General features: G+C 44.7%; 1 protein-coding gene across 2 annotated transcripts in view; it reads right to left on the minus strand.

Moving 5' to 3' along the window:
- ADRA1B (adrenoceptor alpha 1B) overlaps positions 1 to 21,821 on the minus strand; it is a 96,199-nt gene extending 74,378 nt beyond the window's left edge. Inside the window, exon 1 of one of the 2 annotated variants that reach the window (XM_080676203.1) lies at positions 21,670 to 21,821. The gene's annotated coding sequence lies outside the window, so the exon portion shown is untranslated. The remainder of the gene's footprint in view (positions 1 to 21,669) is intronic. The other variant, XM_080676204.1, reaches the window with a different exon arrangement.
- Between the last annotated feature and the right edge of the window lie 2,286 nt (positions 21,822 to 24,107).

Raw genomic sequence — 24,107 nt, forward strand, 5'->3', positions numbered from 1 at the left:
TTACTGAAGGTGACTGTGGCAGAAAGTATTTTCCCAAGGTGGCTGTGTCAATATATCTCCCATTCCACAGACTTGTCTTGCAATGTGACATTGACAGTCCTCCATTGGGAAGTGTGTGTGGGGATCTCTCTTCCCTCCCCTTGAAGTGGGGTGAATTTATGTAACTGTCTCCACCAACAGGATGAGGTAGAAGTGATGCCACATGACTTCCAAGGTTAGATCATAGGGGGCAACACAGCTTCCACCTGGCTCATGGAACCCAGCTGCCATGTGGTAAGGAAGCACAAGCCAGGGAGAGGCCATGTGTGGGAGCTGTTTCAGTTAATCATGCCAGCCTACAGCCAGCATCAACTGCCATATATGAGTGAATGAGCCCCTTGGATGAATGCAACCTCTAGCCTTTTAGTTTTCTAGCTGAGGCCCCCCACCCCAATCATTATGGAGCAGAGATAAGCCACTCCTACTGTGCACCCCACCCCAGAAACCATGAGAGGGAATACTTGACTACTATTGTTTTAAGCCACCAGGTTTTGAGGGGATTCATTATACAGCAATAGATGACCAATTTAATAGATAGCAATTTAGAATAGGAGGAGTAGGGTAAGTATCCTGACCCATGGAGATCCTTGGTTGGTGTTTCAAGGAGGTTGGAGGTTCTGAAATTGCAGGGGAGTAGAGGGCAAAAATTTTCTGACAGTGCTTGGTCTGGGAGAGGGCAAGAGATGCAACAAAGCCAAGGGCTTCCTGGATGGAGTGAATCTTTGTGGGAGAGGCATGAAGATGACTCTGCCATTGGGTTTTGCACATAGTCCTCAAGAAAAATGACTCTTCTCCATCATCATGGCTGGAGATGGCATGCTTTTCACGCCTCTGCGTGCTGGAGGCTCACAGCATACCCCAGCCCCTCAGGACTTCTGCAAGGTCCATACCAAGACCTTAACTTTCATTGCCTATTTCTCTTGGATATAAGAGACAAAGCTCCCTAAAACCTATGGGTAATCATAAGTGCTAGACTCAAGATATAAGATCTCTGGTCACAAAACATGGGAGGAGTTTATGCTAGTAGAGGGTCTTGGTTGCAAGCAATAGCTAATTATTCTAGATGAGTTAAGGCGAAAATGAAATTATTGGAAAGATTCAGATAGTTCTTAAAACCTTGGGAGGGTTAGAGATTAAGGGCCAAATCACATGAGAGGACCAATTCAGTATAGGCACAGTTGCCATAGCCCTTGGAACCTAGATGTGGCAATTTCTCCATCAGGATGTAACCTTCATGTCTCTATTTCTTTGTATAATTAGCTCCCAATTCCAAGTCCAGAAACAGATAGATCTGATTGGTAGAGCCTTGGTCATGTGCCACCACCTAGCTGCAAGGGGATTAAAGACCTAGAGTTCATCTTTGTACAATGGGGGATTCCCCCCAATAGAAAGAGATCTCAGGTACTGAGCTGACAAAAAATTATAAATGTCCACTACAGGGCTGTTCCAGACTTGGTACTATGTGGGTATATCAGTGTGCCAATGTGTGTTTGTGGGGGAGAGGGAGAATAGACACTGGGGAAACTTCTGGGAAGAATATTACATTTAGAAAATATGGTATGCTAGTTATTTCCTGCTTATTCTCTGCACTATTCTTGCCCTTCCATGCCGTGCCCTGCATCACAGGGCCTGGACCTGCAAACCACAGATTCCAGCCCACTTTTGGTAGGTCTGGCCAATGGGAAGCATTAGTAGGAAGTGGGAAGGTGGGAGGAGGTGAGAAAGCATGTTGTTCTGTCTGCCTGTCTATCTCTGTCTCTCTTTTTTAAAAAATATTTTTATTGATTTCAGAGAGGAAGGGAGAGGGAGAGATAGAAACACCAATGATGAGAATCATTGATTGGTGGCCTCCTGCACACCCCCTATTGGAGATTGAGCCCGCAACCTGGCATGTGCCCTTGACCAGAATCAAACCCGAAAGATCTTTCAGTCAATAGGCCAATGCTCTATCCACTGAGCCAAACCGGCTAGGGCTGTCTCTCTGTCTCTTGATGTTCCTCATGTGATCTTTGGGAGTGACAGCATCTCTGACAATTCCAACTTCAGCCCCATAGCTTAGTACTGGCCTGGGACAGCCCTCCCCATTGCTCCTAGTACTGATTCGGTGGGCTCTCCTTGGTGGTGCCTTCACATTCTCTGGCACCCCCCAGTGGTGAAGTCATAAGTGCATTCCTGCACTTGGATAATAACATGCTCTCATCTCTGTCCCAGCCCTGGGAGAAGGAACTGCTTTCGGCTTTTTCCTAGTCTCTGGCTTACCTCACTTTCTCCTTTCTGTTCTTTTAGCATTTCCAACACTTTGCAACTAGTTTCTTGCATCAAATCCCCTGATTTGAAATACTAATGTGCTTCCTGTTTCCTGACTGGACTCTGATACACGTGGTAACTTGGCAAGAACTATATGCTTTACATTTATAACATGATTCTCAATCAAAGAGGTTGAATGTTTGAAATGCTCCAATTTCTTCCTTTTTAACCTAGTAAACTCATATGCATTTTTCAAAATTTTGTTTAGGCATTAATTCTCCTGGAAGCCATCCTGATGTTACTCCTGTACTCTGCCCCTCTAAGTCCCAAGGTGGCAAATACAGTACCACACACTCACAGGTAGGTGTGTGACAGTAGTGATGTATATAGTGACAGTCATGAAGATCAGAAATGTATATTTGCAAGAGAAAGTGTCAATATCTTTTCTTAGGCAGGTGTAATGATCTCTGAGTCTAGAATTCTAGTTCAGGTTTCATTAGTAGCTAGCTGTGCAATCTTGGACAAGTCAGTTGACTTTTCTGGGCTATGACTTCCTCTCCTGAAAAAATAAGTGAGTTCAATTAGAAGGGTGATTTCCAAATGTTCTTTTTTAAGTTGTGAGTAATATTATGTGGAAGCCTAATATGGAAACCAGAAATATGCTCTGGCGGAAGCCCGTGGTGGGCATTCCAGAGTTCTATGAACCCCAGTGCTCCCACAGTCCTGAACCCTTGGTGACACCTCTACCATGACCTCTAGGGCTCCATGGATCAAAGTTATAGTTGCACTATATTGTATCTCCTATGTCTTTCACACACAGAAACAAGGAGGTGAGCTAATTTATTTATATACATACAATAAGTGACCGTCTGACTGGTCGTTATGACCACCAGGGGGCAGACACTCAACGCAGGAGCTGACAAGCTGTGGTGACTTGGCAGCGGTGGTTCTCAGGTGATGCACCCCGGAACCAGAGAAGAGGGAGCCCGATCCCGATTCTGGGTACGTCACCCGAGAACCGTCCTCTCACAATCTGGGACGCCTTGGGGGATGTCGGAGAGCTGGTTTCAGCCCGATCCCCACAGGCCAGGCCGAGGGACCCCCACCTTCCAGAGGGACCCTGCTCACTCCGCAGATGCCCTTCGAACCACCCCAGGTGCGGCCAGTCGGGGAGGGAACTGCGGGAGGTTGACTTCAGGGTGTGTCTGACCCATCTCGCCCAGGCCTGCCCTGCTGGCCACCTTCTAATTAATTTCCTTTCAATGTGCATGAGTCCATGCACTGGGTCACTAGTGAAATATGATGCCCATGCATTGCTCAAATGATAGCCTGCATACAGCATCACTTCAACCAACAGATTTAGAAACTGGGGTGCAAATCTTCTCTAAAGCCATGTCAAATAGACATGCATATTTTGTCCAACTGGATAACCACACCATATTCCCTGGCAGATGTAAATGGAATTCTAGGGAGATATCTGAATAAGTGTAGCCCACATCTTTTCACCATAAACCTGATAAGATCATTTATACTAGCTTTGAGGCTTAGTTACCCCATAACAAACATTCCCTCTTGAAATTAACCTTATCTGTGTTGGTTCACCTTTCCCAGTTCTATATGTAGTCTGACTAATTGGCTCTACTGAGTTGAGGTGGGTGTTCACCATTAACACAGCTTGATATGATAGAAAATTATCTTTATAAAGCCAATTGATTGGGTAAAGTTCAATTGCACTGAATTGTGCTTTCCTTAAGGAGGGAAAAAATATGGGAACATGGGGCAAAATAGAAGACAAAAGTCTATTCAAATGAGGCTGGGACCTATCTGGAGTTGTTATTAAGAAGGAGAAACTTTGACCATGAGAATTAACACATGTTTTCTATACACTCAGTTTCCATCATTGTTGTCATCATCTTTGCACCCAGTATCATTATATTCAAACATGGAGCAATTATTATGTGCCAGGCATAATGCACATCCAATCCCCACAACCATCCTAATCTTATTATTTAAAGAGGAAGAAACTGAGATTTAGAGAAGTTCCATTATTCACTTTTTCTGCTTTCATCAGCTAGCAAGTAACTGAACTGGGAGTCAAATCCACATCCGCTTAATTACAAGACCAGTCTCATAACCACGGCATCCTACCACTTTCCCATATCCAGAACCCCACCTTGCAAGGGTGGGCTCCTTATTTCTGTTTGTGTCATTAGCACGATGTCAGTCTGTTATGCTATCATCAGCCTGCCCTCTCACTCATGGACAATCCAAGGCCTGTGAGGTTCCTGGGTGAAGCTCCTGGTGACTCACCCTCTGCTTGAAGCAGCTTTGAGTGTTTGCTAGACACTACTGAGCAGTCACCTGGATTGGTAGACCCACAAATCAAGACGGAAACCAATTAGCACAGGAAACCTGCCAACTCATCCTCCACGCCCCCCAGGAGGCCAATGAATTTCTTTGCTGGTGAGAACTCCCCACCGGCAATGATCTTGCCAATGCACTGGGGGATTTTCCAGGAGAATGACACGTCTCTCTTCAATGGCTGCAAAAAAGTCAATTAATGAGCTGAAAAGGCACAAATGAAGAAAGAGATGGAAGGGAGATGAGCACAGAGAGCCAGCAATGTAGCCAATGGTTAGAGAGAAGAGCCAGTCATTTAAGTCAGACTATGGGTTCCATGAGAAGGGATGCCTTGGTGAAAGGTTGGTTGAAGAGACCACACTGGTTTTTGAGCTCTGAAATCATCACCATTCATACGAACATTTAAGAACACTAGGCCTCAGTTTAAATTCCTGAATGATACTAACTTATGGTGCTTTTTGGAGCAAGTCTTTCCCTTTCCTGGGTTATAAAGCATGGAGGTTAAGAATGCAGGCCCTGTAGTCGAACTGCTTAAATTTTAAATCTACCCCCATCCTTTCCAACTGATTCTAAACAAGTTATTTAATATCCCCAAGACTTAATTTCCTCAAATGTAGAATGAGATAACAACAATATGCATCTCAGAGAGTTGCCACAGGATTAAGGAAAATAATGCTGTAGGGTATAAGCACTGTCACATGGTAAGCATTCTCTCTAATTTAGGATGTTTTTGACTGCAAGTAATTGAACCTCCAGTTCAGAATGGCTTATATAAGGAAGCGTAATAGCTCAGGTAATCCGAAAAACAAGGAGAGGATGTATTCGAAGTTGGTTAAATTGGTTCCTCAATGATGTCATCAAGAACCTGGTTCTTCCCAAGTTTCTGTTTTGTGATCCTGAGTGTTGGCTCCACTCTTAGGCTGGTATCAGGTTGGCTGCCTCATTCCCAGGAATCATATTTAAATGTGTCAGTATCCTGGGGAAGAAGGATGTGTCTCCACAGACTATTTAAAGCACATAAACTTGTTTTGTATCCCACCAGCAAACCTGCTCATATCTTATTGGCCAGAACTAGGTCAGGTGCTTGTTCTCACCAATTACTTGAAAGAAGCATTTGACCTATAGAACTCACTCTGGACTTGACAGGTACAGTCAGCCGCACCTGAGGCTACTTGGAAGGAGGTTGGGTGCCTGAACAAAACTGAAGTTCTGTTGGAAAAGAGGAAGAAAGATAGGAACACTGGCTGGGCATCTGACTAAAATCTCCACCATCAGTAAAATTCATTACTGTTATTTTTATTATTCTTTTTTATCAGTGTCTGCTTTGGACTGCTTGCTCTCCCAGTCTCTTCCCTGTTCTGAGAGCCATGACTCTGATCTTACTTGGTATTCTCAGTGTACGCTGGGTTAAGTTTGGTCCCTAACTCTTCTGATGAGAGGGTAACTGAAATGTACCATGTTTGCTTCCAATTTTTATTCTCCTCTCAAAAATACCTCAAGCCAGCATACTAAAAACCAGCCAAAAGGCACTGATTTCAAGAACCAAGCATCTGTCACTCACAACAGTGAGTTGGGTAACTGAGCGGAGGATACAGTTGATTATATGCCAAAGTATCTGCCTTTTTCGACTCCAGGAACCTACCTTGGAATCCTTCCTCTACCCAAGATGGCAAGCCCACCTCAAATAGTGTTCTGGATTAAAGGGCAGTAGATTTGAACATTTCTAACTCATTGAGGTAGCTCCTCAGTGTTCTGTGGCCACAGATGTGCACTTTTTTTATTTTAAAGAAGGACCAGAGTGGACAGTTTGGTGAAAAACCATTCCCATTTTGAAGAAACATCTCAAAACATAATGGTATGCCATTTGGGGGTTGGGAAACTATTCCTTAATTACATGGAACAACCAATTTTTTAAGCTCCCCCACCCCAAAACATAGCTTAGTTCCACATGCATAATTGAATTGATTTTTTTCTTTTTAATTTATTCTTGGCTTTTGGTCACAATAAAGGCTGTTTGTTGAGCAGATGGCACAGATACCTTCTCATGTCTGTTGCAAGTGGTCGGCTGAATCAACCATCAGCAACCCCTCAGCTGCTGATCAACTGATCTGAGTCAACCAGAAAGTGATGTGTTTGGTTCTGAGGGTAGAAATGATTCTATTATCTCATAGTTTGGAACACGTTTTTCCTCCAAGGGTCAAGCCAGCCCCTGCTCTCTAATGTCATAAACTCCCAGGCAAATGGCAGAAATTCAGCACCATGGGAGTGCTCTCAATGATAAGCCAGGAAATCTCCAGAATCTGGCAGAGTGAATTATGGTTCATTGAGTAAGATATTCATTACCCACTTCTTAGAAATAAATTCCCTTTGCTTCCTCAGAGAATCATGAACCCTTAGAGCTAGAAGTGACTTTGGAGGTTATGTGTTTAAATGTTTTTGCAGCAAATTCCATGGGCCTAATTTGTGTCTGCTGCAGGGACTCTGACGCAGAGATTCTGTTTGTATGAAGTCCCCATAGACCTTTTAGGAGAACAAGTGAGGGAATATGTTGGAGCTGACTGTTTGTTCTAGGCTAAAATTCTTGAACCACGATGGGAATAAGGGTTGCCCCTTAACTCTTGAATTGAACCAACTCTAAGTTTGAGTCTAGTTCTTGGATGGCCTGTGAAAGAAGGGAGATAATTTTGGATGCTACACTTTTTGGATCTTGCCCTCTGTTCCAGTCCCAAATAAACCTCGTCCAAGTTCCTAGAAGAGAGAACATGGTAAGAAATGAGTGAGTGAAATGAAAGAATCATACCATCAAGCTGCAAGATACATAAGAAGAGAAGGGAACTCTGGGAGCTTGACAAGAGTTTGGTCTTATGATTCTTGGAGTGGTGGAAGCATGACAAGAACCAAGTCAGAAAGAGAGAAGGGAGAAGGGGCCAGACCAACTTCTGAGCTAGAAAGCCTGTGACTGCTGCAACCATGCTACTCAAGATTTGGCACAAGAGGAGTAGTAAATATGGTGGCATGGAGAGCCTGGGATAGCAGTTGGACAAGAGAATGTCAGTGGCCACTAAGCAGGTGGTAATGTAAAGCTCATCCATCAATCTCCCTCTTTGAGAACCTTATATCTTGGGAAGACTGGCTGACCTTCGTATTTTCCAGCCCAGGTGCCTTGACATTGTCAAGTTGGAGAGCTCCTCAGCAGTCTCTCTCAGTCTTTCTTTTAAGCTAGTTAGAGTTGGATTCTGTTGATTGAAATTAAATGACCCTAGCTGTTATAGGGTCCCTTTATGAATTAGCTAATTGCAAAATAGATAGATGTCCAAGGAGCAAGTTTGACCATTTAGGGGACTTGAGCCATGTCCTGCGGCTTAAACACTGCCAAGCACAGCTGTATGCTCGGACTATTGGGCAATGGTAACGTGTTAGTAGTGTATGCTGGGCGCTTCACTGCAGGTTGAAGGTATAGATGGTTAGCTTGCCATGATAATTATCCTTGTCAAAAACCATTGCTTTCTTTCTTGTCTCAATCTGACCTATGCCAGCAGGAGGGCTCTGGGAGTCAGCACAGTGGGCAATCAGCAAAGTTCAGGCTCTGGCTAGCCATGTGACCATGAGAAAGTCACTTCACCCCCCTGCAGTTTCCTCACGTATAAAAGAGTAAATAACATACAGCAAACCAACATATAATATTAAAAATAGCAGAATTGCTCTGGTTGCTGGAAGAATACTGGTGGGCCAGATGGTGACAGTGGGGGGAAATCTGCCTACCCAGTCTCCCTGGTTACCTCCTCTTTTGGTTCTTGAGGTACTTCTGGGAAACACTAGAGGTCCAAGGAACACAGTTTGATAACTACATGGCTAGATGATCTCTAAGGAAATCCCTAGTCTACAATCAATGAATTCCTCTTTCAAAACAGTCACATCCCCCATTTCTCCAGCCCTAACCACAACCCTCATCACCCTATACACATAATCCTTCTCTATGAAAACAGGGAAGAAGAAAATGGGCTGCTTATGTGTCTAGCGCTTGCTGGTTGAAGGTGGAGATGACCAGGATCACTGACAAGATGCTAAGGAGTCATTACTAATTTCAGTGGCACACCTCCCACAGGAGGGAACCTTGAGCCTTCTTCAGGCCACCTGTGGGCACTGATTAGGCCTTTAATGGCTCCATGGTCCTGAGGCTGAATTACAGAAGCACAAGAAGGTCTGAAGGCCCAAAGTCCCTAGCATACATGTTTGGACATCCTAAGGATAAAATGCTTCTCTGAGAGCATTCTGAGTCTTTCAGGTGGATTTATAATATTGGTACTTAAAGGTGTAAAAGAGATGCCAGCATTTTTATTCACTAATACTCCTTTCCCAAAGAATCTTTTCTCCCCTATGACAAACCCTTTGAGTCCTTGCTAAAGAGGGACTGAAGGATGCATTTTTGTTCTAGATGATCCCCCTTTGCCTGCCAGCTCTCACGGATTGGCCTAGGAGTGGCCACTTGATGCAAGTGTGACCAATCAGTTTCTCTCTAGTGGGCCATAGAGCTTCTGTCATTTAGATGCTGATGGACATGGAGCCAAATAGGAATATGGCTCTGGGACAGCTGTCATGTTGAGTCGAGCAAGAGAGGGACCAGTATAGCTAGAGGAGAACATAGCAGACACACAAAGAGAATGTAGAGAGCAGAAAATATAAAGGAAGAAAGAGAGAGAGGTTTCTAATATTGTTTTCATTTCACAAGGCCTTTCAATTTTCCTACATTTAGCTTTCTTCACAGTATCTCAGATCCTTCTCTCAAACCTGAAATTTTAGTTGAACTAGCCAGAGACACTGTTCCTGGCAACCAGGCAATCCTTAATTAAGACAAAAGTCTTAATGAAACAAGTCATGGCACCATCTACCCTGCAAGGACCCATTCATCTCATTATTCACTCAACTGATATTTACTTAACCTAAATGTGCCAGCACTGTGGGTACCAGCAGGAGGGATACAGTGATGTACAAATATTTAAGGATTTAAAATTATTTCAAGTGTGAAATGGTTGAAGGGCCTGGCTTGGTGAGGAAACAGCACGATGATGGCTGTCATCTTTATTTGAAGGGAAGTGACAGGAAGAGGAATTAGACTTGTTAGCCGCAGAGGGCATAAGGGAGTTGATGTGCTGAAATGAGAGCTTTCCAGCAGTTTGGCACTGCCTAAAGGTGGAACAGTTTGGCTCAGGAGTTGAGTTTCTCCTATGGAATGGCCGAATGATCAATTTCCAGGGATTTTATAGGGTAGATACAAACATTAAAAGAAGGTTCAGATGAGAAGACCTTTAAGACTGTGGCCTGGATTCTAATTTTACCCTGGACTTTCAGAGCTCATGTGATTTTATACAAGTTATTTAACTTCTCTGGGGCTGTTTTCTCATCTGTGAAAACTGGAACGAGAAACTCTCTTTTGCTGTGTTGTTGTGAGAAGAAAATTGTGTGGCACTTAGATGGTGCCTGGCACAGAGGCGAGCTCAGTAAGTGAGTGAGTGCATTCTTGATTTTTCTCTGTTATAAGTCAGGCTTTTCTTTTCATGAAATGCTGCTTTCTCAACTGCTGCTGCCATTTCAGGCATTTTATTTGCTTTAAGTAGCTGTAGTCCATAAAGATGCCAGAGCTTGTGTCTTGTTTTCTTTGCTTAGTAAAGGACTGTGCACAGAAGGAACTTAAAAAATACTAGTAGATGAGATTTAACCTGGAGTCTAAGCTTACAGTCCCCACACCAAAGCGTGGATGAGAAGGCACCTCTCCTCTACTCTTTGAAATGAAACACGGGGTCACAAGTAGACATGTGTACATGCAGAATTGCATGCACAGACACACGTTCATGCACACAGACTGCACCTAAGTAAATGCAACATGGCATGCAGACAAGCATGGCCATGCACACCCATACACAATGACAGGCAGACGTTCACTTTCCTCTCCTGTAATCAAGAAGATGGAAGATGAATCTGTCTGTGGGATGAGTCACAGGCGCCTGGGATGAAGGGCAGGATTCAGCATCCCTGGGGAATCTTTATTTATAGCCCTGGAGAGGGGGTTGAAATCATTCCTAAGGAGCTTCAGTGATGGTGAGAGTGATAAGATAACCAAGAGATGTCATTCCCACCATCGTGCTTCCTTAGAGGCAGGCGCCTGTTGCTGCAGGAGCCCAGAGAAGCGCTGTATCACTCCAGGTCCATGCAGAGGAGTTGAGCTGATTGCGTTCCAGCTGGTCCACCAGCAGCCGCTAGCCCCTTTCCTCAGTGCACAGGCAATCTCTATGCTAATCCCGGCAAAGCCTCCCAGCTCCAAGCAAACAGAAACCTCCCTAAGGCGGCAGGGGCCACTGATCATGAAGGATGCAGTTTAGATTCAAAATGATACAGTCTAATCTGCTGGCCCAGTGGTCCTGCCCTTGTCAACAGTGTGGTTTCTGTAATGAGCAGAGCAAGTGGCATGAAGAAAATGTCAGTGGACTCAACCTTCCTTCACAGGGTGGGAAAAGGCATTGACTCTTTGCTGAGCTTTGAGGGACACCAGCAAAATTTGGTGGTGGTGCTGTTGGGGTCAGTGAGCTCTTTGAGTGCAGACTCTGTGTCTCACCTACTGTTGCACCCCTAGCACCCTGCATATTGCCTGACATAGAGGCAGCACCCAGAAGATGGGCACATGCATGATCTCTTTAATTTCCTAGTGCATGAGGACCCCAGTTACAGTTCATGGGTACTACGCATGCTAGAGAAGAAAGAATATTTTCTAGGGATCCAGGAAGACCAAACCTCTAATCCCGCCTCTTCTTCTAGTCTAGAAGATCTTGGCAAGTAACTTAATATCTCCATTCCTCTGTTTGCTCATCAATAAAATGGGGACTCACTGATACCTACTATGTTTTAGGCACCATGCTAAGGATTAGAGATGGTGCAAGTGTGTTACTTCACTATGATATTTGCTACCTGGGAGGAATGGATATGAAGTTATTACCAACCAGTAACACTTTAGTCGGATTAATTGATCAGATTGCACCTGTCAGGAAACAGGGACCCCTGCACCCCACCCAAGACTTCTGGGGAGTGTTTGTTCTATTGGCCTTTTATTTGTGAGCCCTCCTGCTTGGCCTGGAGCCCTATTTGGAGTTTGGGTTCTCCTCTCAGCTCCCACTGCTTTCCGTTGGCACATATGTGCATCTGAACTTCTGTTTCAGGCTGAGGGAGACCCCATCTCAGTGCAGACCCTGTGCTCCACCCACACATGCTCTTCCTCTTGGCCCTTGACTCCTGGCCCTGGACATGGCTTAGGTAACAGCCACCACTTATCTTTGAACTCTATTGATTCAAGTGGGTCATTCTGGATCTGCTGGTCCTGACCTCCCCAACATGCCAGGGTGGCCTGAGACTGTCCTGCCCTTTGGTCCCACCTATCCGTTTCTACCTCTGATTTCGTGGGCCTAATTTTGCCTTGGAGTCCTGATGGAACCATGCTGAAGTGCATTAAACCTGATCTTCTAGGATACAGAGCACCAAATCCAGCACTTGAGTTCTAAAGTTATTCCTGGGGAGGAGGTCAGAGTGCAAAAGAGAGCAGTGAGGCTTGGGAGAGAAGGAAGAATCAAGAAGTGGAGGACAGTAACACCCAGCCTTATCTATACACTGAGTGGCCAGATTATGATGATCTCTGAACACATAATAATCTGGCCACTCAGTGTATATCCTATATAATAAAAGGTTAATATGCAAATTGTCCCCTCGACCAGGAGTTTGACCAGCAGGCAAGCCGGCCAACCGCCCATGTCCCCTCCCCATGGCCAGGCTGGCCGGCCCCCACCCATGCACAAATTCATGCACTGGGCCTCTAATCCTATCTAATAAAGAGGGAATATGCTAATTGACCATCACTCAGTCACAAAGATGGCTGCACCCACAGCTGAGGCCAAGTTCCCCTAAGAAGCCTTAATGAGCAATCAGCAGGGACCTGAGGCTACACCCTCCCCCACCCCCGTGGGGCTTGATAGAGGACCTCAGGCTGCACCCCCCACCCTGCAGGGCTTGACAGGGGACCTCAGGCTGTGCCCCCCACCTGGCAGGGCTTGACAGGGGACCTCAGGCCACGCCCCCCACCCGGCAGGGCTTGACAGGGGACCTTAGGCTGCATCCCCCACCCAGCAGGGCTTGACAGGGGACCTCAGGCCGGGCCCCCCACCCGCAGGGCTTGACAGGGGACCTCAGGCCACGCCCCCCACCCAGCAGGGCTTGAAAGGGGACCTCAGGCAGCGACCCACGACCTGGCGTCAGGCTGTGGGACCTCAGGCTGCAACCCCTGCCCCAGTGCCAGGCCAGGGGACCTGAGGCCATGCCCCCCTGCCTGGCAGGGCTTGACGGGGGACCTCAAGGTGTGCTTCCCATCCTGGTGCTGGGCTAGGGAACCTCAGGCTGATCCCCCCACCCCAGCGTCAGGCTGGGGACCTCAGGCCGCACCCCCCACCAGGTGTGGCTTGACAGGGGACTTCAGGCCACGCCCCCCCACCCCAACACCAGGCTGGAGGACCTCAAGGTGCACCCCCAGTGCTGGGTTGGGGGAACTCAGGCCACACCCCTGCCCAGCGGGGCTTGATGGGGGACCTGAGGCTGCGCCCCCCTCCTGGTGCTGGGCCGGGGGGCCTGAGGCTGTGCCCCCCCACCTGGCAGGGCTTGACAGGGGACCTCAGGCCATGTCCCCCACCTGGCAGGGCTTGATGGAAGACCTCAAGCCATGCCCCCCACCCTTGGTCTGGGCTGGGGGACCTCAGGCCACACCCCCGTCCTGGCACCAGGCCAGGGGACCTGAGGCTACACCCCCTGCCCGGCAGGGCTTGACAAGGGTGGAACTGGCCGGGTCTGGATCTAGCCCAATGCGGGGGGTGGACGGCCGGGTCTGGGTCTCATGTGATTTTGAGGTGCATGTGGGTGAGCGGGGACTTGACTCTGGGTCCCGTGGTGAGCCCCAGACTCTGACAGGAGGAAGGTTTTCATATACATTTTACTAATTTTCTTTCATCTCTGACACTTCTATTATAGAGAAAGGGCAAATAGCAATATTAAATTATTTCCTCTAATTAATCTCCTTTTAATGTGCACGAATTTTGTGCACTGGGTCACTAGTGTGTGTGTGTGTGTGTGTGTGTGTGTGTGTGTGTGTGTATATATATATATACACACACACATATATATACTGAGTGGCCAGATTATTATGCATTCAGAGATCATAATAATCTGGCCATTCAGTGTATATGTAAAAGCCTAAGTGACCGTCTGACTGGTAGCTATGACACACACTGACCACCAGGGAGTAGACGTTCTGACCAGTACCTATGATGTGCAGTGACCACCAGGGGGCAGATGCTCAACGCAGGAGCTGCCAAGCTGTGGTGACTTGGCAGCTGCAGTTCTCGGGTGATACACCTGACCCAGAGAGGAGGGAGCCTGATTCCAGGGTGCATCACTGGAGAACCACCCTCTTGCAATTTGGGACCCCTGGGGGTATGTCAGAGAGCCGGTTTCAGCCCAATCCCCGCAGGCCAGGTTGAGGGACCCTACCGGTGCATGAATCTGTGCACTGTGCCTCTGGTTCTAGAGGTAAAGCCACCATTAAAATACCACTTCCTAGATGGAGAGAATACTATAATTGTTATTCAAAGTCCAGGCTTATGAACCAGACAGATCTGAACTTGAAACCTGGCTCTGTTGCTTGCTAGCTGTGTGGCCTTGGGCGAGTTGCACCATCTTTCTAAACTTTGGGTTCTCACTTATAAAATGGGATCACTAACATGTTGCCCCTATCTCAAAGGGCTGTTGAGATCATTAAATGAGACACCCTCAGCACTTAGCACAGTGCCTGGTACACAGCAGGCAGCCAATAAAACGGTAGCTATGATGTCTGAGATTTACTTCTGTCCCAGTGGCTGCTCAAGGTTATAAGGAGGATCCAATGAGATAAGGGATGTGAATGTGTTTAAAAGAAGGTTGGAGAGCATGACATCACATAGAGTATTAAAATAATTATTTTATCTTAGTTTTTTAAATTTTCCAACTGATGTGCTATTGGACCTGGATTGGGCACCTGGTTGATGTAAGGTGTGATGGACTCTTCTAGACCTGTTTGCTGTCTGACATTTCAATCTGGTACAGTGGGAGTAAGGGGCATCTAGAGGGTCTGCTTAGTGTCCCCAGGCCTTCTGAGGCCATCAACATTGTTCAGTCCTTTCATTTTAGCAGAGTGGTTTATAAGTGGAGAGGGCACACTAGACCAGGAGCTAAATTTTTATTTGCTATTTCACAGAGCCTGTGGCTCTGAGGCTGCTTGGGACTGAGTGAGCCAACAATGAGGTGACAGAGGACCAAGCAAAAAAACCCTGATTTATGACCTGAGATTCCCATTCCAAAAGCCACATCATCAGTCCCTTTGGGAAAGAGTTTCCACCAGATGAACTGCCCTCCAGCCTCAGTACTGAGTCTCAGGCCTGCTCCCAAGGGCAACCCCTTTTAATGCACCCCGTAAGGGGAAGAAAACCCAGAAAGCAAATTCTGGGACTGGGTCAGGATAGAAACCTGTCTTCCTATTGGCCAGTGAATACCCAAGAAACAAGAATCGCATCCCCTAATGAGGAGGGCTGGTAGAGTTCATAATAAAATGGTCTTATTGTCAACTGGGCTTACAGAGAGTCTAGAAGGAGGGATAAATAGTTCTTCACTTTGTATTCCTGACTTATCTTATATCCCCTACAAACACCACAGTAGGTGATGCCCCTCAGCCACATTCTAGTTCTTTAATATCCCAGTTGACATGGGGCCATTATAGTAGAATATTGGGATGCCCTTCCTGGCCACACCTCTCCATCTTCTTTTTAGCAGAACTGTGTAGGCAGCAATGTACTAAGGCAGACACCTCCACTAGATCCAGAGATGAACCAAGTTTGTTCTTTAAACTTAAACATAATAATTCCATCCCCATTGCCAATGTTTGGTTTATGGGTGGTCCTGTGGTCCAGCTCTAGCCAATGGGATCTGAGGAAAAGTTTTTTGGAGTCTTCTGGAAAGATTTTGCTCTTTGATAAGAGAGAGACATGGGAGGAGAAACTCTGATCTCTCTTTTCTTTCTTTTGAATGTCATTGGGTGAGGATGTGGTGCTTGGAGCTGTGGCAGCCACCTGGCCACCATGAGGAGAAGGCCAAGAACACTGCAGAGAAGCTGACCCAGAGCCTTGAAATTGTTGAGTGCCTGATCTAACCCTGCATCCAACAGCCAACTTGTAGACTTTCTATTAAAGTATCAACAGTCCTTATTGTTTAAGAAACTTTTAGTCAGATATTCTGTTACTTGTATCCCAAAGAATTCAAAGTAATTCCTCAGGGAAACCTCTTCATTTGACCTTCTCTCTTCCCTACCATAACCCAAGGGACTCAAACTTGGATGCTTGCAGGGACCAGGTAAGTAATACAGAAAGGTGAAACTGCCTGGTTTAAGAGAAGCAAATTGGAGAGTAAGTACTCCTTGTAAAGGGACTGGTGCTGGCTACTTAGCTTCCAATGGTGATGGCCATGCAGGAGTGCTAACAGGGCATGACCAGGTGTTTTTATTTTTTAAGTGAAATCAGAAAACTGTATTTTTATGTGGAATCTCTCAATCTTATATAAGCATTTAAATTTTAACTAATATACTGTATGGACCAAGTGAGCACTTCTGAGCACTGTGTATCGTTCAGAGGGCACACATTTGTGACATGGCTTTAATCCCAGAGTTCCATCTCTTCCTGGGCTTGATCTCAAGTATAGGCTGTCAGTGAGTTCTTTCAGATTTTGCTGTTGGGTGGGGCTGTGGTTGTGGGCTTGGGTGAAGCAGTAATGGTAGATAGAAGATGGGGGAAGGGAAGAGAAAGGCCAAAACTCTGGCTTGTGGTTAAGATGGAACATCTGAGGGACAATCAAACCTTTACTCTGCAGGATAAACCTTCTCTTCACACAAATATTGGTAAAATAGGTCTTGTGTGCAATTTTACTAAAAGGGTAGCTATGACTTTCTCTACTAAGCCCATTAGGCTCTAAGAACAGGAATGATGAGAGTCTATTCCACCAGACAGCCATGAAGCTAGGAAGTTGGATGCAGCCTCCTAGGAAAGTGCCATTCTATATGACTTTATTAGTGCTATAGAAACACAAGCTTTGTTGGTGAGCAAGCCTCTTCAGTTCCATTTAGCCCAATAAGTGCTCAGTGTTTTTCAGCAAAGTAAAAATATTCCATGGAAAATCCAAGGACACTGTTTTCAGACAGAGGCTTGCATTGCAATATCATTCCCCTTCTGTGCTAAGAGCATTTTGAGGGGTGATAAGTTCAAACTAACCTTTGTTAAACTAACTTTCCATGGACCTGGGGACTGTGCTCCCCAAGGGCAAGTCCAGAGTCCTGGTGGCTGTGTGACCCAGATAGGTTGCTTAATTAAAGTCCACAGGCTATAAACTTGGAAATCTTCATGTTTGCATCTAGACCATCAAATTAGAAAGTTTTTGGAGCACTTCTACTAAAAGGCATCAGAGAAGAGCTAACAGGGACTTCATGCAGTGTACTGTGTGCTGCCCTTTGATGAAACAAGAGGTGAGTCACCACCAGCTTCAGGGATTGAGAAGAAATGTCAATGAAGGATGAATAATAGGTGCTGTACTGACACCTAAGAAGGTTAAGGGCAGGATTAGTTGGCAGGGAAGAAAACAGTATGTGGGGGAGGCCAGCTTCTGTAGCTCATTGCCATTTGATTGTTTAGCCAAGAAAATAAGGAATTTCTTTCATTTTTTTTAAGGAAAAAATTATGGATGTGTTGGAGAGAGGGGTCTTTCTTCAAGGGCAGACAGTGGACTTGATAGTTTTCAGAAGCTCCTTCAAGCTCCAGGCCTTTATCACAGTCAGTCAGAAATAAGTGAATTTGGGCATTTCTCTAAGCATTCCAGGCATGTCAGAAGGAACATTCTGCAGAAAGGCAAAGCCTAACCTTGGCCACTTCTAGGTGGACTTCAACATCCCAGAAGTGCTGAAGAGTGTTAGGATGTGTTTGAGTCCCTGCCACCAAATTAGTAAGTGGTTATGAAGTCATTTCCTGGCCTCTGCATAGGAAACAGAGATGAGGTTAAAGAGTTGGTGGTTATGTTTCCATAGACCAAACACTTTCTTGGTGACCCTTTCTGGGGGGAATCAGCAAAGAATGATCATCAAGAAAATGACCAAATGACTCACCATCTGATAGTATCTTCACTTGCTTGTCAGTCTAAATTATCCAGAAAAATCTCAGTGAGGGCAGGTTTGGAAGCTTGTAGAGTGTCTAAGAGAAAAGGAGGTGACACCATCCCCATTGCTTTCACTATGATGCACAGTGACACATCATTAACTAATATGTGTAGATTGAAGGGTTATGGGCCAAGATGAGTTCACAGCACTGACAGTGTTGGGCATGGTGAGTTCTTTCTTAAAGGGAGATCTTAGTGGGGCATCTCTTTGTCTTCCACAAGATCCAAATCTCAAGCCCAGAGAAGGTCCTCTTGTTGATGTGGTAGCCACAAAACAAGCCTTTCAGAACCCCAAGTTATGCCATTGACCAAGGCAGTTGGACAAAGCCACTGAAATGAATGCAATGGTAGTGAGAGCAGAGCAGAGCAAGAACACAGCCTTTAGATTCAGATAGACCTGGGTTCAGAGTCCACACTAATACCTACTAGCTATGTGACTCTGGGCAATTAATAACCTTCTCTGAGCTTTATGTCCTACTCTGTGAAATGAGGGTTAATATAATATGTGTGGGTCACAAGCCTCCTTGTCCTCAGATCCATGCCTATCCCTCCCTCCTCTGCTCTGTGTCTCAGGGAGCTGATCTCTCAGGCTACTATTCCCAGGCTCCTGTATCGGCTGGCTTCTAGCTGAGTTTGGCCAATTTTAGGAGATCTGGGATAAGAAGAAGGGGCTAGGTGGGAGCATTTCTCCTTTCCCGTCAGCTTCAGGTAGTGTCTCAGGCAGCAGCTGCATCTCCATAGTGTGGAGCTGGTATTAACATGATGACAGTTGCAGGGCTATGTGTACAGGTTTTAACAATGTTGACAAGTCAGTGCCTTAATAAAGATTATTTTGGTTGATTAACCATCACTCATGTAGAGGATGGGATATGAGATGGGAATTTTGATTAGGACATAGAAAAGTAGATGATAAAGTATGTCAAGGTTTATCATGCTGCAGGAGCGCTGGTGAGTAGTTAAAGTAGGGGGAGAAGGGCTTTAGGGTGTCGGATGGTGGCAGGGAGGCAGAGAAGGAGACCCTACATTACAAGGCATTTAAGCAGCAGTGGAAGTCAAGGTTGTCAGCATCAGAACTCTGCAAAGAACTAGACCCTCAAAGACACCTGAAATTGGCATTTCTAAGCCTGTCAAAATAGACCTTAGACGCATTTTTAAAAAATATATGTATTTTTATTGCTTTCAGAGAGGAAGGGAGAGGGAAGATAGAAACATCAATGATGAGAAAGAATCACTGATCGGCTGCCTCCTGCATGCCCCCTACTGGGGATCGGGCCCACAACCCAGACATGTGCTCTTGACCGGAATCGAACCTGGGACCCTTCAGTCCACAGGCTGACTCTCTATCCATTGAGCCAAACCGGCCAGGGCTGGACCCATTTTTATTACTCTTTCTTGAAACTTGTGGTGGGTTGAATGGTAGCCCTCAAAAGATATGTATAAGTTCTAACTCCAGGTACCTATGCATGTGACCTTTTTTGGAGATGAGGTCTTTGAAGATGTTAATGATCTCAAGATGAGGTCATCCTGGATTTAGACTGAGCCCTAAATCTAATGACTGGTGTCTTCTTAAGAGAAAGGAAGGAGAGGCTTGAGCTACAGAGAAACCTTGAAGATGGAGGTAGAGATTAGAGGTAGGTTGCCATAAACTTAGGAACATGGAGCCACCAGAAGCTAGAAGAGATAAAGAATAAAATTTCCCCTAGAGCTTCCAGAGGGAGTGTGGTCCTGTTCACACTTTGATTTCAGACTTCTGGTCTCCAAACTGTGAGAGAATAAATTTCTCTGTGTGTGTTTTTTTTAAACCTATTCAGTTTGTTACGGCAGCTCTAGAAAACTAACACAGATCCCAAATTTCGGCTATATTGTGTCACTGAGCTATTTCCTGAAAGTCTAGCTCTTTGCTTAACTTGGGACTTTGATTATGTTATATTTGACATGCATATTTATATTTAATGCATGCATATTTAACTATTTGGCAAATATAAAAAGAAACAGGCTAATTGATAGATTGATAGAGAGAGGCAGAGAGCAAGAGGGAACTAATAGTGAGGCTACTGGGGACAGTTCTGCCCACTTTCCACATGGTACGTGATGAGTGCCTGCCCTGGAGGATGCAGGAGGCTTGGCAATGACTGCTCCTTCTCTCCTCTCCTATGGACTTTGTACTATGTGCGAGTTCTGCATTTAGAGATTCATATTTTTTCACACAACTTGGCACCTCAAGGCAAGCTCACACATTTGTCTGATGCTCAACTGAAGCAACAGCAATTGATTTCAGAACTAGAGGAAACACTATATTGGATTTCTTGAAAGATATTATGTCATTTTGCCAACACAGTCACTGCTGAAGGAATTTTCAAGGGTACTTTTGACTATCATCTAGTCATGATTTTTGTTTTTTGGCTTTATGCATTGATTTTAGAACCTAAATGCTGAGTAAGATTAGATTCCTTTAAATTCACTTTGCTTAGAATTCCTTGGCATGATTCATCATGCTACCTTTTCAAAAAATTCTCTCTTTACCCCTTCATCTATGTTGAATTTCTAGCTTCCTCAAACTTCCGTAACATTTCCCTCCATCTCCCCGATGTATCTTTGCTTATAGGAACTTGTGTACATATCAGCCTCCCTTATAGGAGCTCCTTGAGATTGGGGGCTACATATCTTTGACTTTTCCAACGGGGGAACTTGAACAATTTGGATGCTCTTCCTTACATGAAGCTGAAACCCATTTCCATGGTACCTATGGCTGCTGTTCTGCCCTCAGCAGCTTAAAAGAACTTTAGTCTCTCCCATATAACTCTGCTAAGTGTTTCCACATCTACCGTGAGTGGCTCAAGGGTAAGCAGCTTTATCTTGTCTGTCTGTACCTTTGGCACCTCAGCATAAAACTTGTTGTGGGAATGAATTAATGAATGAACATATACTTGTCCTTGCTACTTCTGTGAAGCTTGAACAAGTTCATGAGTATGAAAGAGATTTCTAGAAATTCATAATTTTCTTGTTTATTAGAAATCTCACAGCTAGCTGCCACATTAAAAATTATAAAGCTAGGCCATTTATTTAAGGCATTAATATTTGGGAATTAGCCTTATTGGTTACCTCTGTTGGGGGCTAGCTGGTTTTTTTTTTGGTGAGTTTTGGGGAAGAGTATTTATATTTACAAAGGGGATATAACTAACCCATGGAATTATGGACCTCAGTGACAGGCATATTGAAAAAGAGATTTTTGGACAAAAAAGGGGTTTTCTTGGTTTCTTGAAGCAGAAAATAAAATCTGCCAGCTTCAGTCGTACCCGCAAACGCCACAACTACAGCATCTTTTCTCAGACTCCTCAAAAAATGCAGTATAGTTGACAGGCTATATCTTTAATCCAGTCTCCATTTAAAATGAAGCACATCAAGAAGCCAGAATCAAAAGCAAGCCACATAGTGATTGTGGGAATTAGTGATCAGCGTGGGCTATGAACCATGCGAGTTATATTTTTGTGTTTTGTGCAAAAACTTCTTCCATTTCATTTTAAGTTGCATCTGCTTAAGTGATTTTTTTTCAGAGCACCATGAATGATTTATGACTATCGACGCCGCATCCCACAAGATTACATAAGGAACAGAGAAAAACAAGTGATTGAGCCAAACTTAAAACAACAACAAACATTTTCAAAAGCAGATTTTGTTATGGCTTCAGCCAGACAACAGTTTTTTACTCACCGAAAGTGCTTCCTCATTCCAAAATGCACCCCCCTTTCTGTGAGGATCCCCGATTTCCTTTCTCTGCTGCCTGCACTCTACCATCAGCTTCACATTTGGCCCCCAGTGAGGTCCTGGAATGTCCAACTGCCCTGATTCCTCCCCTTCTCCCCCAATGTGAACTTTGCAGTTGGATTGCATAAACGACCTCATTCGTTTGGTTAATAATTGGACAAAAACACTGATGGGAGTAACATCTACCAGGCTTGTCATTTCTTTAATGATAGAATAATAGAATTTCAGTGTTTGCCAGGGCCTGGGACCATCTATTTATACCTGTTTTTTGACAGCCAGAGACATTAACGGCAAGAGAGCTAACGTGACTTGCTCAAAGTCCCACAGCAAGATACTTCAAGCAGAGCAATGGACAGAATCCAACCTCAGGGCAGTCTAGTCTGTGCATATTAACCAAGAAACCCTCATCTCCTTATTTAAGTGGAGGTGGTAACACTGGGCATTGTTTTCAACTAATTTAGTGGTTACTGGTAGAATTTCTATTGCTGACTTGTTTATTCAGCCAGAGCCAGTCTTGGGAAGGTGACAAGTGCTTGCAAGGCAAAAACTTGTGTTGAGGGTTCGAGTACTGGGGAGCAGGCTGGATGGGGTAAGATGGCTCACCAGAGTGGTCAGAGTGGCCTAATCCTGGGGATGAGGGTTTGTTTGAAACCTGAGGTCTGGGTCAGTGGGTCTATATACAGTATCTGGTTTGACAAGTAGGTGTAAAATGACAACCTGAAGGTGAGAGCAATGTGAGGAGTTGAGGAGTGACAGAGAGCAAGAAGGTTGAGATGAGTGGTCAGAGTGTGGGCTATGACAAAGTAGCAGGGACCACTAGGAGAGGCAGGGCCAACTGTTGGTCTTAGGGATCAGGATTGGGTCAGGTCATTTTAAGTTTAAAGGCAAGGATTGAAAACTCAATGCCCTTGCGTATGAAAAAAAACAAGTTACGAACAGTGTGTAGAGTATGACTCCATGTGTACATAAATCTGCCTCAACCAGTGGAATGAAGGGTACCACATAGTTTCCTGGTCAAGAGCATGGACTTAGGACTCAAAAATCCTGAATTTGCTTTTTTGGCTCTGCCTTTTACCAGATGTGTGATTCTGGACAAGTCATTTAACCCCTCTGTGCTTTACATTTCCCAACAATAGAATAAAAGCTGCTTTATCAACTTGCTGTAAAGGTATCAGATCATTGCATATAAGGCATTTAGCACAGTGTCTGGCATATAATAAAGGCATAAAAAAGGCATATATATATTTATTAATCCTCATCTGAGGATATTTTTTCCCCATTGGTTTTAGAGAGTGGAAGGGAGGGGGAGAGACACACAGAGAGAAACATTGATGTGAGAGAGACACATTTTTTTTAATTTAATAAATCTTTATTGTTCAGATTATTATAATTGTTCCTCTTTTTCCCCCCATAGCTCCCCTCCACCTGGTTCCCACCCCACCCTCTGCCCTTACCTCCCCCCCACTGTCCTCATCCATAGGTGTACAACCTTTGTCCAGTCTCTTCCCGCACCCCCTATACCCATTTCCTCCTGAGAATTGTCAGTCCACTCCCTTTCTATGCCCCTGATTCTATTATATTCACCAGTTTATTCTGTTCATCACATTTTTTATTCACTTGATTTTTAGATTCACTTGTTGATAGATATGTATTTGTTGTTCATAATTTTTATCTTTACCTTTTTCTTCTTCTTCCTCTTCTTAAAGAATACCTTTCAGCATTTCATATAATACTGGTTTGGTGGTGATGAACTTCTTTAGCTTTTTCTTATCTGTGAAGCTCTTTATCTGACCTTCAATTCTGAATGATAGCTTTGCTGGGTAGAGTAATCTTGGTTGTGGGTTCTTGCTATTCATCACTTTGAATATTTCTTGCCACTCCCGTCTGGCCTGCATAGTTTCTGTTGAGAAATCAGCTGACAATCATATGGGTGCTCCCTTGTAGGTAATTAACTGTTTTTCTCTTGCTGCTTTTAATATTCTCTCTTTGTCTTTTGCTCTTGGCATTTTAATTATGATATGTCTTGGTGTGGCCCTCTTTGGATTCCTTTTGTTTGGGGTTCTGTGCGCTTCCTGGACTTGTAAGTCTATTTCTTTCACGGGGGGGTGGGGTGGGGAGGGGAGTTTTCAGTCATTGTTTCTTCAAATAGGTTTTCAGTATCTTGCTCTCTCTCTTCTTCTGGCACCCCCATAATCTGGATGTTGGTACGCTTGAAGTTGTCCCAGAGGCTCCTTACACTGTCTTCAAATTTTTGGATTCTTTTTTCTTTTTGCTTTTCTAGTTGAGTGTTTTTTGCTTCTATGTATTTCAAATCTTTGACTTGATTCTTGTGTTCCTCTAGTCTGCTGTTAGGTCTCTATAATATTTTTTATTTCAGTCAGCAT

This window comes from Plecotus auritus (genome assembly GCF_963455305.1).
Source record: "Plecotus auritus genome assembly, chromosome: 6".
Lineage (NCBI taxonomy): Eukaryota > Metazoa > Chordata > Mammalia > Chiroptera > Vespertilionidae > Plecotus > Plecotus auritus.